The following is a 14,214-nucleotide window of genomic DNA, read 5'->3' on the forward strand; positions in this document are numbered from 1 at the left end:
GTTCTGAATTTGGCTGGTTATCTCACCATTCCTATCTAACGATCAATTTGTCTATCTTGGATGCGTCGTTTCTGCGACGGTGGCGCCGGCTCATTAAGAACGCTACATCCCGTCTCATTAAGAACGCTGCATTCGCGTCTGCTGCTTTATCAAAAATTCGAAAATGCAGATAGCATAACACTAACATCATGTTTAGGATATTTCGCGCCAATGTTTTCTCCGTGCTGTTATATGAGAGCAGCACGTGGAAAGTGACCGCCACTGTTACTAAAGACTCCAAGCCTTCGTTAACACCTGCGTCCGCGTGTCATCGGTGTACTCTGACCTAACAAAAACTGGAATCATGACCTGAGTTGGCATTTGCGCCGGTTACTGCTAGATGTGTTGCTTAGAGGGCGGAAGTAACAGAAGATAAGTCATACTTTTAGAAAGGGTGACGAATGGATTACTGTCTATGCCAGGCAATGGAACCCAATTTCCCAGATTAGCCGCCAAGTAGGTCCCTCTAGATTCACAGGCGCGGAACAGTCAAAGAAGGGAGCAGAGTTCTCGGAAAGTTCTGGGTGGAACTCAAGCACAATTTATAGATCCGCCAACGATAATGCATAGGCGTGGTGGACGTGCTATGTTCTGATGAGAATACGGCGTTGAATCGCCTTGGCACCAACTCGAGCTCCAAGGCTATCAGCCAGCCCAACTCCCCTAACAGGTTTGCCGATCTAACACCGACTGAGCATGAAAATATTTTGAATCGGACGGCACGTGCTGGTGCTAATCCGAATGATATCAGTTCGGGGAAATAAGAGGGAGTTTTTCATTCGAAAATATTATCTTTCTATCAGGACACAGATTTTCTCACATGCCTTGACTTGATAGCCAAATAACTAAACTCACCTGGGGTAAACTCCTCTAATAGAGACATATAGTCTTGAAGCGGATTGATACCACTGAAAATGTCTTTCCCATGGGAGATAAACTGCTCAACAGCCTAACAAGGGAGGGAACAAAATCGTCGGAGAGAGGATCAGCCCCGAGTTGATTCTTTCACCTACGCGACGAATGGCCCCCGTCCCCCTATAGTGCGGTAACCCTAAATACCTGGGAGGACTGACGCTTCCTGGTAGAGGGTTAGAGGGAAAATGACCTCATAATAATGACTAATCAATAACAAACAAAAGGAATAAATTCTGGAAATTGCATTGCATGCGTTTTACCCTCAGCCTTAATAAAGTGAAATGATGTCTGCAAGTAAAATGTGGAATTCCTAAGTCATCACAAGTTATTGCGGGAACAGTTTTCAATTTGCATAGCTCAGTGTGATTTCTTTTACTTAGTCAGCCATTATTTTAGGCACGTTAAGTTCATAGATCAGCGATTTCAACTGCGAGTTGTCAAGATTCAAGTGTTTATGGTGGAGAAGCACCTCGCCCATATACGCGCTCGCATCCACCTTCCGTCTGCTGGGCTAGAACTCGAATGCAAATCGGGCTGTACTGCTTGCCTGGTGGGCTTCCATCTTTCGATCGGTGTATCAACGCGGATTTGCAGAACAATTTCGACTTCACTTCAAAAATGAAAACACGTCTTGGCTCGATTGTGGAAAACTCGGTCGGTCACCACTTGTTGGTTTAAGTTTTTCTTAATAAATAATTATTCATCCGACCTATTTATTTTATCACATTAATGTTAATTAAAACGAGCAATTGCAGAAAAGGCAATAATGACAATTTTTTGAACCAACAGATAAATAATAACCTTTTCCTTCAACGATTTTTTTATTTCCTCTCTCTGTCCTGACTCATTTCTCACTGGCGCCGAAAAATAATTTTCGCAGTCAAAAATTGTTTTCCGATGCCATGTCCACCGCGATTCGCACACCATAATCTACACGGATTTCTCTAAGAACTCTAGCTCTGTTAGTCACACGATACTTCTGTCCAAACTTGCTCACTTAACATTCGCCCGTCACTCATAATATGACTAACTTGCCAAATTTCTATCAGTTACTAGCAACATTAAGTTTGATGGTTGCATATTCCTTGTCCCGTTCGTCTGGTGTAGTTTAAGGATCTATTCTTAGTCTACTACTTGTTTATTCTTAATCCACAACCTTCCTTCTCTTTCTTGCCTGCCTTAAGTAAATAATCTTAAGCTCTTTTCCTCTTCATCCTCTCCAATAGGTCTTATAGCCGATTTTAGAAACTCTGGTTCACTGGTGCTCCATTGCTAAGTTGGCACTAGACCAGTAGACAAATACCACTCGAAGTGCTGTTCTGTGTTCCGCTTGGAGGCCACCCATTAGCATACCTTAGCTCCTCTAAAAAAGACAATAAACTTCACTTCGAGGGGCATTAGCATATGTGACCAATCACACCTCGAGAATGACTAACTTAATGTTCTATTTCTCCTCTGCCTTTGATTCTGTCCAACCCTACTTACCCCTCTTCAACTCCCTCGTTTAAAGCATCGTTGAATATTACTTCGTGATCTAATTCCCTTCCCATAATTGAAACTGTCTTGCTGTTGAAAATTTCAACACAAATTCACCCGAACTCTCTTCTTTATCCAGAACTATAGACTATCCTATCCGTCCCCAGTTTTTCAATTTTCGAAACCTAGAACTACGCAAAACCTTCCTCGATATTTGGGCAAATCTTAAAATCTCCACCGGCCTGTTGAACAGCTCCGCCTTCACTGATATGACAATAAATCTAAACTAGAAGTCCCTTTAAATACCTCCTTCTATTATAGTTTTAAGCGTAGGCCAATTTTTTATCACCTCCTCTTTCTGAAGGTAATATTTAACTGACTTCTCTCCATATGTCTGTTTTATCAAAACGTTAGGGGTTAAAGAACCAATCTCGGGGCCTTCAATTTATCCGCGCTGGCTCAGCAACACCATGCTGAACAATGCGATGTTAAACTCTGAGCACCCCGAAGGGTACTCCACTTTCCACTGCGACAGGGGCCGGGATACATCTCGTAAGTCCAACAGCGGTGGGGTCCTAATTGCAATAAAAGATACACTCCCTGCCGAACACGTTTTCTCCTCCTCTGGCCTTCCTTTTGATTGTGTTGCTCTTCGTGTTTTCTCGCCCAACTTTCTCCCGTTCATTATATCTTGTTTATATATCCACTGTGCTTGCCCTTCTCACCTGTATGAACAATTGTTTGACAGTTTGTCTGAACTTCTTTCTGTCAGATTCCCTTCCCTTCTTTTCTTTCTTTGCGGAGATTTTAACCTCCCCATGCTCCACTGGCCTAATCATCCTAGCCTTCCAATTCCTTCCAACAACCTCGCCCATTCTTCCCTTCCACTTGCTGCGCCCTGAATTTCAATACCACCAAAACCTCCTTTGGCTGCACTCTCGATCTCTTTCTTTCCAACCTCTCCGAATGCCACCTCTCTTTATTTCCTGGCCACCACCCCGCGCATGAATTTGAAGCGTTCAAAATCCAAAACCAAGCGTAAATCAACTAAGTTCAACTTCCACAAAGCAAATTTTGACGCTCTGAACTCAGCTTTAGCGTCTTTCAACTGAGTACATATATTAAGCAACTCATTATGTGATCAAGCTGTAGACACCGTTTACAATATCCTGTCCGAACTCCTCTCCCGTTATGTCCCTTCTTCCCCTCCCCGCCTACAGTCGTACCCAACTTGGTTCACAACGGAAATTCTTATTAACATTCGCTTGGAACAGATACTGCAGAAGAAGTTCCGGGCTTCTAAGAATGATGCTGACCTTGCTCACTTTAAGGCTATACGCCCTACTGTGAAGTCAATGGTCAGAAAAGCGCGTAAAAAGTACTTATTGAGCGTCGAAGCCACCCTTGCCCGCGGTAACTTAAAACTCTTTTAGTCTCAAGCTCGCAATTCCTGTAATTCAACACAATCTCTCCCTTCTTCTTTCAGTTTCGCTGACTCCACTGCCAACTCCCCACAACAATCCTGCGACCTACTCTGCACCTACTTCTCTTCAGTGTTTTTTCCTTCGAGCCCTCCACCCTCTACACCTCTCATAACTGCAGACTGCTCCGAATCTCTGGCCATTCCTCTCCTTACGCCTTCCTTGGTTGAGTTCCTCATTGGTAATCTTGACCCCAATGTCGGACCTGGCCCCGATGCGCTTCCTAACCTCTTCCTCCTTAACGGTAGAAAATACATTTCCCTCCCCCTGAGTATACTCAACAACAAAAGTTTAGATGAATGCTACTTTCCCCGTCTTTGGAAAGAGGCCCTTATTATCCCTATCCACAAGAGCGGAGACCCTTCTCTTGCTGTGAACTACCGCCCCATTTCTCTTCCCTCCTGTTGCTCCAAAATCCTCGACTTCGTTCACCTCATTGTCAAAGAGCAGCATGGTTTCGTGAAACATAGATCACCGGCTTCAAATCTTCTGGTCTTTACCAACTTTGTTGCTAAATGCTTGAATTCACGACAGGAGGTACATGCTATCATATTTATACCGATTTCTCCAAAGCCTTTGACACCGTTGACCATCACATTCTCCTCTCTAAACTTTCATTACTAGACTTCCCTCCCTCAGTCATCTCCTGGCTTTCCTCCTATCTCTCATACCGTTCCTGCAAAGTTTCTTTTCATGGTCACTCATCTGGTTCCTTCTTGCCTTTCTCTGATGTTCCCCAAGGCTCTACAATTGGCCCCCTACTCTTCCTGTTTTTTATCAATGGCCTCGTCTCCATCCTCACCCGCCCGTATTTGCTTTACGCTTTACCTTAAATTGTTTGCCTTTGTTTCGTCTCTGTTGGACTGTGCTCTCATACAGTCCAACCTTGATAATTTATTCCGTTGGTGTTCGGTCAACAAGTTAACACTGAATGTCAACAAATGCCACTGGATGTGATATTCAGTTAAACCCTCCCCAACATCCTTTTCCTATTCTCTCAGTGGACAACCTCTTTCACTACTAACCTTTTTCAAAGACCTGGGTGTAATATTCGACTACAAACTTCGTTTCAATTCCCACTACGTTGACATCATCAATAGAGCTTCCAAAATGTCTAGTTTTATCCTACGTTCCTCCTCCGACTTTACCTCAATCCAGCCCTCCTTAACACTCCTCAATTCCCTTGTCAGAAACATCCTTGAATATTGCTGTACAGTCTGGTCCCCCCTCCGCATTCGGGACTACCGCCCTTTTGAAGCTGTACAACGCAAATTCACCCGGATCCTCTTTTACAAGAAGAACCTTCCACGGATTGATTATCCGTCACGACTCCGCACCCTCAATCTCCCTTCCCTACAGCAACGCCGTATCTTCCTTGATATGTGTACTCTTTTCAAACTCTGCAATTGTCTGATGGACTGCTCCGCCAACTCGGATATTACTTTCCGTATTGCCTCGTCTCATAACACACGTAGTGTGGATCCTTCGCGGAGCCCGAGATTTACTTCTACTCTCCAATCTCGAGGCTATGCCGGTCCTACAACGCCCTACAGCATGGGTCCTTCGACTCTATTTTCTTTTCTAGTTTTAAGCGTAAAAAAAGCCATTGACTTGCTCCTCCGTCTCATTAAATAAATAAATTAAATTAAATAAATATTGTCCTCTTTATTTAAATAAATAAATAACTAAATTAAATAGAGCTTTTCCAAAATGTATTCATAAAGAACATAAAACAATACCCATAATGGTTTTTATTTAGAGTTGTTATACTCGTATACTTCGAATTTTAGACATTGGCATTTTGATATCAAAATACAAATATACGTCTGTATATTATATCATCATATCATATCATTTTCTTGTTACTTTCATGCCCCTTTTATATCAGATTAGTCGTGGATTTGAAAAATGTGAATATACGAAAAAGAATTGTTAACAAATGAATAAAAAATGAAATCATAGCACTGTAATCATCGAATTGTGTCCTTTAAACCCATAAATAGCAAATGAAAGAGACCTTGAATGCCTTCTCTTCTTAGCATGAAAAAGACTCGCGATCCATGAATACCAAACAAAATTGAATACTTGTCGCTATTACTGCACCAGCAATCAAACTATAACATGCATTCAATGCAGAAAACTTACATCAAATTAATGCTAGCTTGAAACAGACAGCACAGTTTGGATACCTTCTATGCTTCGACTTGTTAAATGCTTCATTTTTGCAACTACATATTTACTTTTCACTATGCACTTTCATCAATACATTGCCGATCATACTGCAACCATTATGTGGTACTCTCTAGTGCTGAAATGCAGAGATAGGCTCTTGGGTTTGGTAAAAAAAATTAAATTCCTTAAGAAATCGACTTCAATTTACTCAACTATCTGTAGAGCGTTAAAATACTGAATTAATATAAGCACAACAATAAATAGACTGGTTTGGTTTTGAACAACTATGGCGATCTTTGCTGCAATGTGTAGTTTATCAATTGTTAGTATTACGAACTATACGAATGTATCTATCATATTATTCTACACGTAAATCAATTGAAATGGAAACAGTTTTAAACTTCAAACTATATTCGTACTAAAACACAATTTAATGCCCAGATAGGCGCTACTTTGCTATCATGTGAGGTATATATTATTTTCTTTTCAAATATTCCACAAATAATTCGCTTCAAGGCAAGGGGAAATTTATAAACAGTAATTTTCCAAAGCACAATTTTTAAATAAAGTTTTCTTAGAAAGTATAAACATCACTCCAAAGTCATAAATTGTTTGCAAACAAATATTATGGCTTTTCATAATTATTCTTCCCAAAGAGCTATAAAATGTCAGCTTTGCTTATATGGAAAAAAAACAAAATTGTACGCAAAAAATTCAAGAATCGACATTCTCCTCATGTAAGGGGCCAAAAATTCTTCGGAGGATTCTTCTCTTGGACGCGGCCAAGAATTCACAATTTTTTTTACTAAGAACCGAAGTCTCCGAGGAATACATGGTCATGGTCTTGTACAGTAAGAGCTTTGACCCTATGGTGAGACCCTTCGAGCGGAACAGTTTTTGTAAGCTGAAATAGGCTATGTTGGCTGCCAACAATCGTGCGCGGATGTCATCGTCGTCTCGACCCTAGATAGGATAAATTATCAACGGTCTCAAAGTTGCAGTCTCCAATCTTTATTCTTCCCGTTTGACCACGGGGACGTTGCCACCATATATTTTGCCTTACCTTCATTGATGTGCAGCCCAAGATCTCGCGCCGCCTGCTTGATTGCATGAAGGTAGTTTATACGGGTCGTTCTTCCAATGATTTCGATATCGTCAGCATAGGCCAGTAGTTGGGTAGAGTTAAAGAGGAACGTACCCCTCGCATTCACCTCTCCATCACTTCCTCCAGAGCCGGGTTAAAGAGGACGCATGATAGAACATCTCCTTGTCCTTTGGTCAAGGTCAGCCTAGTCAGTCCTATCAATTTCGTCGGGATACCAAATTGTCTCATGGCCGTGTACAGTTTTACCCTGGCTATGCAACTGGTGTCCATATTCCAACAGTTTTTCCATCGTTTCCGCAGAGAGAAAATCTGATCTGTTACTGATTTACCTGTAGTGAAGCCTCTTTGGTATGGGCCAATAATGTTCTGGGCATATGGGGCTATCGGGCCTAGCAAGATAGCGGAGAATATCTTATAGATGGTACTCAGCAACGTGATACTTGTGTGATATCTCCCTTTTTATGTATGAAACAAATAATGCCTCGTTGCCAATCGTCAGGCATTGATTCCCTGTACCATACCTTGAACACAAGTTGATGAATCACTTGGTGTAACTGGTCGCCTCCATATTTAACCAATTCGGCTATAATTCCATCGGCTCCTGGCGACTTATGGTTTTTAAGCCGATGAATTGCACGGACTGTTTCTTCTATACTTGGTGGTGGCATTATTTGTCCGTCGTCTTCAATTGGCGGGACCTCCAACTCGCCGATGTTTTGGTTGTTCAGTAGTTCATCAAAGTACTCAACCCATCGTTCCAATATGCCCACTCTGTCGGAAATCAGATTTCTTTCTTTGTCTTGGCAGGATGAGCATCGAGGTGTATAAGGCTTCATCCTGCTGACTTGTTGGTAAAACTTCCGCACCTGGTGCGGTTGCTCCCTGTACTTTTCGAGTTCACAGACTTTTTGGTTCTCCCAGGCTTCCTTTTTCCGTCTCTGAAGTCGCTTCTCCGCTCGACGGAGTTCGTGATAAGTCTCTGCCCGTTTCCGCGTTCTTTGAGAATGCAACATTGCTCGGTATGCGCCATTCTTCTGTTCCGTTGCTAGCTTACATTCATCGTCAAACCAGCCGTTCCGACTCCTTTTACGGCTGGGGCCCAAGTATGTTTGCGGCCGTATCAATGATATCGTTCTTCAGGTGGTTGTGAAGATCATTTGTTGATGCTTCATCTCCAGGTCCTCTGTTGACTGCGGTTATTGCGGCATCCATTTCCCTCTTATAGGTGTTGCGGAGGGCTGTGTTGTGGATGGTTTCAGTGTTAACTCTCACCTGATTGTCAGAGGGGATTCTAGGTGGTGTTGTTATTGGAGCTCGGAGCACCATGCTAACGAGATAGTGATCCGAGTCTATACTGGCTCCCCTATATGTTCTGACATTCATCAAGGCTGAGAAATGGCTCCGTTCGATCAACACGTGGTCAATTTGGTTGGAAGTTATCCCACCTAGAGAGGCCCCTGTATATTTCTGGACCGCTTTCCGCGCAAACCAGGTACTTCCAACAACTATTTCGTGTGACACTGCTAATTGAATAATCCGCAGTGCGTTATCATTTGTATTTTCATGTAAGCTATGGAAACCAACGTATCGCGTGAATACGGGCTCCTTCCCTACTTGGCTGTTAAAATCCCCAAGTATATATATCAAGTTTGATATCATATCTGGGGCAGGCTTCGAGCGTTCCGGTTCTGCCGTCTCCTCTGCAGAGACGGGAACGTTAATGAGGCTTATATTTCTAAATTTGCCTCACAGGCGCAGAGTGTATAGCCGTTCGCTTATGTTTTCCAAGCCGATAACAGCAGGTTTAATTTTTTGGCTGATTAAGAAACCTACTCCGAGCACATGTTTTACTGGATGGCCATTATAATATATGGTGTAGCGGCTCTTCTCCAGGAAACCGGTCCCTGCCCAACGCATCTCGTGTAACGCTGTTACATCAGCCTTATATTGGGACAGGGTATCGGCTAGCTGCTTATCAGCTTCATCTCTGTATAGGGAGCGCACGTTCCATGAGAAAATGCGCAAATCGTTATTCCGTTATCGTTGCCGGGTTCGTCGTTGTATAATCCGTCCAGTCCGAGGCTCCTGTTGTGGCTTCGTAACACGTTGTTTTCCGTGTAGGGTTGTCAACCCTACCCAACTCCCAACCTGGAGGACCAGTTGGTACAGTTTATCCCGGTCCCAGCGGTCACCACGTGGAGGTGGAGATAGGGTTTGGTAGTAGAGCTGTTGGTGTTGGTTCAGCAGGCGTTTCCCAGGTTTTATGCTCCATCGTGGGTACCAATCCACGTTTCGCCTTGGGACCTATACTACCCTTTGACCACCAGACCCAGCTTTCGCCGGGTACAGCAAAAAATTAGTTTAGACTCATTAGAGTGCTCCTCTCCACGGAAATCTTTAGTAAAAGGCGAAAGATTTATTCGACACTGAAGAGAAGCCAGAGCTGTATATATCATATATACTACGTTAAAATTACGCGGGGAGTCTCCATAGAAACGTCCGATGAGACAAAACATGCTCGATACTTACCTAAGCACAGCGGCAGCGAGCGACAAATTCGCGCCACGTTGAGATAATCGAGGTTCTAGTGTAGTAGTTTTTATTTTATAGATTTAACTGTGATCAGGCCTGATGAAAGGGGATGAAAAGGGAGATTCCGTCCGGACCCGAAGTTTCCTCAGGGGCATGGCATAGAAATTGCAATAAAAAAAGCAAGTAAAGTATCTCCCCTGGTCCGGTAAATATTTTAATAAATAATGATGAGGACTCCAAACCCCCAGACCCCCTCCCGGCTGATCCTGTCTTCGCAGATCATATCCCTCGACCCTTCAAACACTCCACTCTTTCCCCAACCCCTCAATATAGTAGAATAAAAAAGCAGAAATTGTACTAGATTAGCGTCAAAGAACAGAATAAAGAAAAATCCTGAGATAAAAAGGAGGGGGTACCTACCCTTCATCATTCATCCCCCATTCTTAAATAACACCTCCAAAATCGGTGTGATACGAGACATCCCTCTTGACTTAAATGGTCCAGTTTGGCTGCACCCCAGCTTGAAATTACAAATTATACACATTATACATCCCCTGCAATAATAATGATCATACCGCTCTCCGCCGCAGAATGGCTTCCGAGTCGGGCAAAGGGGTTGCAAAGAGCAACTCATTATGCAACCAACTAGAGACCACAGAAACCTCTTTAGTTGCTTTATCGATTATGCCAAGACTTTCGAAAGCGTTCCGCATACCTGGCTGATCGATGTCCAACATCTGTGTCGCATTGATCCCAAACTAATAGTTTTTGGCGACAGTCATGGAAGGGGGGCATGCCACCTTATCAGCACGCTCAGCTGAGTGTACCAATACCTCAGAGCCTATCCGTATACGGAGGGATCTTTTCCAGCGGGATTCGTTGAGTCCCCTTTGGTTCTGCATGGCATTGAACCCCCCTTTCATGGCTACTGAATGATGCTGAGAGTATGGTTTTGCCATAAAATATGGCGAACGTGCTACGTGCGAGCTGATGTACTTGATGTGCTTGATGTACTAAGATGATATCAAATTGTATGCTGGTAGACGAGTTTAGCCGTGATAATCGGATGGAATTCACATTTGACAAAGGTCATCACGAACCGCATGTCAGACATAGCATTGGTGACCTCCACATCCAAGCTATGATCGATTCCGACTTTTACAAATACCTAGGAATTCTGCGAAGAGCCCATTCTCGAGTTGCTGATCTGAAGGATGCTCTACTGTCCGAATTTCTGTGACTTGTGAAGCTGTACTAAAATCGTATTTTTCGGCGAAAAAGAAAATAAGCGCATTGAATGCATCCGGTATCCCTTCACTGGCTTATGCAGTCGGAATATTGCCGTGGACGAAACCTGATCTGGAAAATATCCATACTGGCCACTATGTCCAAATTCCGAATGCATCACCCAAACTCTGCTGTGGAGCAAGTCGACTAGCTACCCCCTTTTTTAAGCAAAGAGCAGGTGAGTCCCTTGCATGCAGCTGATCATCGCGGAAGGTTGTAAGACAGACTGTGGATCTTTTAATCCCCTGAGCAGTGTTTTGCAAAAGTTAGTTGCGACTAACGACTGAAATTAATTCATTCAAAAGTTAGTAGGGTTTTTAGATTTCTTTTATGTTAATGGATGCGGATCTGGGATAGTTTCTAAAGGAAGAGATTAGGGTTACCGTTCCGTATTTAGGAGGCAGCAAATTTTGAAGAAAGGGTTGCCATTTTAGGATCTCTGGCGGAGTAAAATTTAAAAAAAATTATGTCGGATGTGTAAAATTTTTATTTTTGGTGTTCTTTGGAGATATTTTTTACAGTTGTATTTTATCAAGTTATTTGAGTTCCCCCGTAGTGCTATGGAAATGGTTATTCATTTTCAAGGGCGGAGAAATGTGAACTTGACTTCGGTCGAAAACAATTCGCGTTCTGCACCGAATGGGTCCAGAAAAGAAAATTTTGAATTCAAAGACGACAACCCTATTTACAAAATCTCAATAAAAATAACAGCAGCAACACTGTTTCAACATGCTTTTTGAAGCACTTATTAAGCGAAATAACAACCATGCAAAGAACTCACAGAAAATAAGTCCCCAGAAAGGCAGTGACGTCATCCAGCGAGCAATTTGAATCTTATCTGCGTGAAGGCATACCGGTTTAGTGTTTGTTACTTTTCAAGTAAACAATCAGTTTTCAACAGGAAAGTGGGAAATTTCTGCATGAATGGACAATCCTTCAAGTTACTTTACGTTTCGGAATTAATTTTAACAAGCTATATAGCAAATTACCTGAGCAGCAACAAAACGCACGCTTCTAAAAGATTCACAAGGCGCAAAAAAATGATTTTGGCTGAACGGGATTCGAACTTTGGCACATTGAATATTCGGCGGATCTCTTGATTGATTGATCTCTTGAATTTGAATAAAAGTGACACAAGATTCTAACGCAATCGTATATTATCAATTAAGATTTGAATTAAAGTTTAAAATGATCCTCTCAATTTAAACCTCACTCCAAAGAAAATGGATTCCGTCGGACGATGTCGAGCCACTGCTGCTGCTGCGAGGATTTATGGAGTTGTTTGTGCAACAAGGCACAAAGCAATATTCCATCGTCCTCCTTAGCATTTCACGCGAGATATCAATATTAACAGTTCTATATTTTTATGAGTAACCTCCAGTTGCCAGGCTACTGAAGTTTCTTGGCTCGAATTGTGATTTCACACAACATGGTGCGGACTTTTCAATCTGTTTGAATTTGATTAAAATTTACAATGCTAACAATTTCAGATAGTTTTTTTTCAAAACGATCTTTAACAGTTTTGTTAAATTGCACTATAGAAGCTATTTCCGTCATTATTAAAAAAAGGCGGGGAGTCTATTGTCTCTAGTAGCCATTTGTCGAACAAATGGCTGTGTGCTGGGGAACTCTATGCTGAGACGAAGCGATCCATGTGTGTCATTCAGGATGGCCGACGTTACCACCCTAGCTTACAAAAAGCTCAAATGAACGAGCGGGTGGAGAACGACTAGTGCACACTGTGTAGTTCGACGTTCCATTTCTGGCTGCATTGTAATGGCCCGGTAAGGCAATTCACCAAAACTTTGCATAGAAGCATGGACTGATCCCGGGAACATGTCCGGTTCTAATTGATCGCCACATACAACAAAAGCCTGACGTGCTGAAGTTTCAGCCACTGGGTCGAGAAATCAAAGAAATTTGGCGTCTCAACCGGGTGGTTGCAGTTCCCATAATACTGTCAACCACAGCCATGTCCTAGGTGTCTCACACAGTCTGATTCAAACCATGCAGAAGTATACCATTCTGCATACGTGCTCGATGTTGCGGGGAGTTCTCGACGGATTCCCTCACTAACCTACCACCACCAGAGCCCATTATCTTTAAGTAGGTAGGATCGTCCCAGCCTAAATATTTGGCACTCAGTGCTAGTATTAGGTAAAATCCGATATCTGCCGAGATTGTGACGACTTGGAAAATAAAAACATTCGACTCTTTTCAGGTGTTTATATTTCAACGTATGTTTGTCAAATTTTAATATACTACTTTTATGTAAAAAGAATTGTTTTTGTTTGATCTTGTCCCGAAAAACCCACATTTTGGTTATCCGAGCTAGTCTTGACCCCAATTAGTTCGGATAATCGAGGTTCTACTGTACTAGCGATATTGCCGTTTAATTCACTAACGCACTTACAATCATGTGGATTACTGTCTGGTCCGGCAAACGTTTGGAGTCTACGGCAAATGCCAAACATATTGAGTCGGCCAAATAAGTTTTTATTATTAGCTGAGCACAAACTTCTTGAGAAGTCCTGAAGGGAAGACGAGAAGAAGAGTAGACAGTAAACGATGGCGATATGCGTTGGTGGACGTTCTGTTCCCATTTAAAGGTAAAATGGAAGCCATATATACATAATTCCCGTATCTCCAAAGACCCTTATGTTCGGAAAGTTAAGACCGGCCTAAAGGCTCTCTATAGGAAGTAATTACAGACTGAAGTGAATAGTAATATATATAAGCCCGTCCGACTGTTCACGGAACCTACATACATAACCGAATGTGACTCCCTGAAGTTTTACCGATCCCTAACCCCAAAATGTAAACCAAATCAAGCGTCCACTATAAGGACACGTGGGGTATTAACAAGGATAACCCTTCGCATTTTATGAATCGGGAGTCCAACTGCTTTCAGAAGGACTGCCTACTCTATCTATACGACTCACAACTCTAATATAATCTTGAAAAAATATCATCCCCCATACATCCGGTGAATTCATAATTTCAACTCCCCTGCCATGAGTGTTCCGAATAAGGAGAAGATCATAAAGATCTTGTATTCAATGTGAACTAGTCATGACCCGTAGGAATGTCCATTGTGATCCCCAGCTAATTATCAATTAAAGGAAAGGAAGAAAGAAGAAGTTGATGGTGAAACCACCACAAACAGTTAAACGTAGATTGTAAAACTCTTTTTATCCCACACGGATT

At 42.4% G+C, this 14,214-nt stretch overlaps 1 non-coding gene across 1 annotated transcript; it reads right to left on the minus strand.

Moving 5' to 3' along the window:
• Window positions 1–9,514: 9,514 nt before the first annotated feature.
• Window positions 9,515–9,634, minus strand: LOC119653283. The gene has a single exon (XR_005249679.1). It is a non-coding gene; the product is annotated as a U5 spliceosomal RNA (small nuclear RNA).
• Window positions 9,635–14,214: the final 4,580 nt, after the last annotated feature.

This window comes from Hermetia illucens, chromosome 3, assembly GCF_905115235.1.
Source record: "Hermetia illucens chromosome 3, iHerIll2.2.curated.20191125, whole genome shotgun sequence".
Lineage (NCBI taxonomy): Eukaryota > Metazoa > Arthropoda > Insecta > Diptera > Stratiomyidae > Hermetia > Hermetia illucens.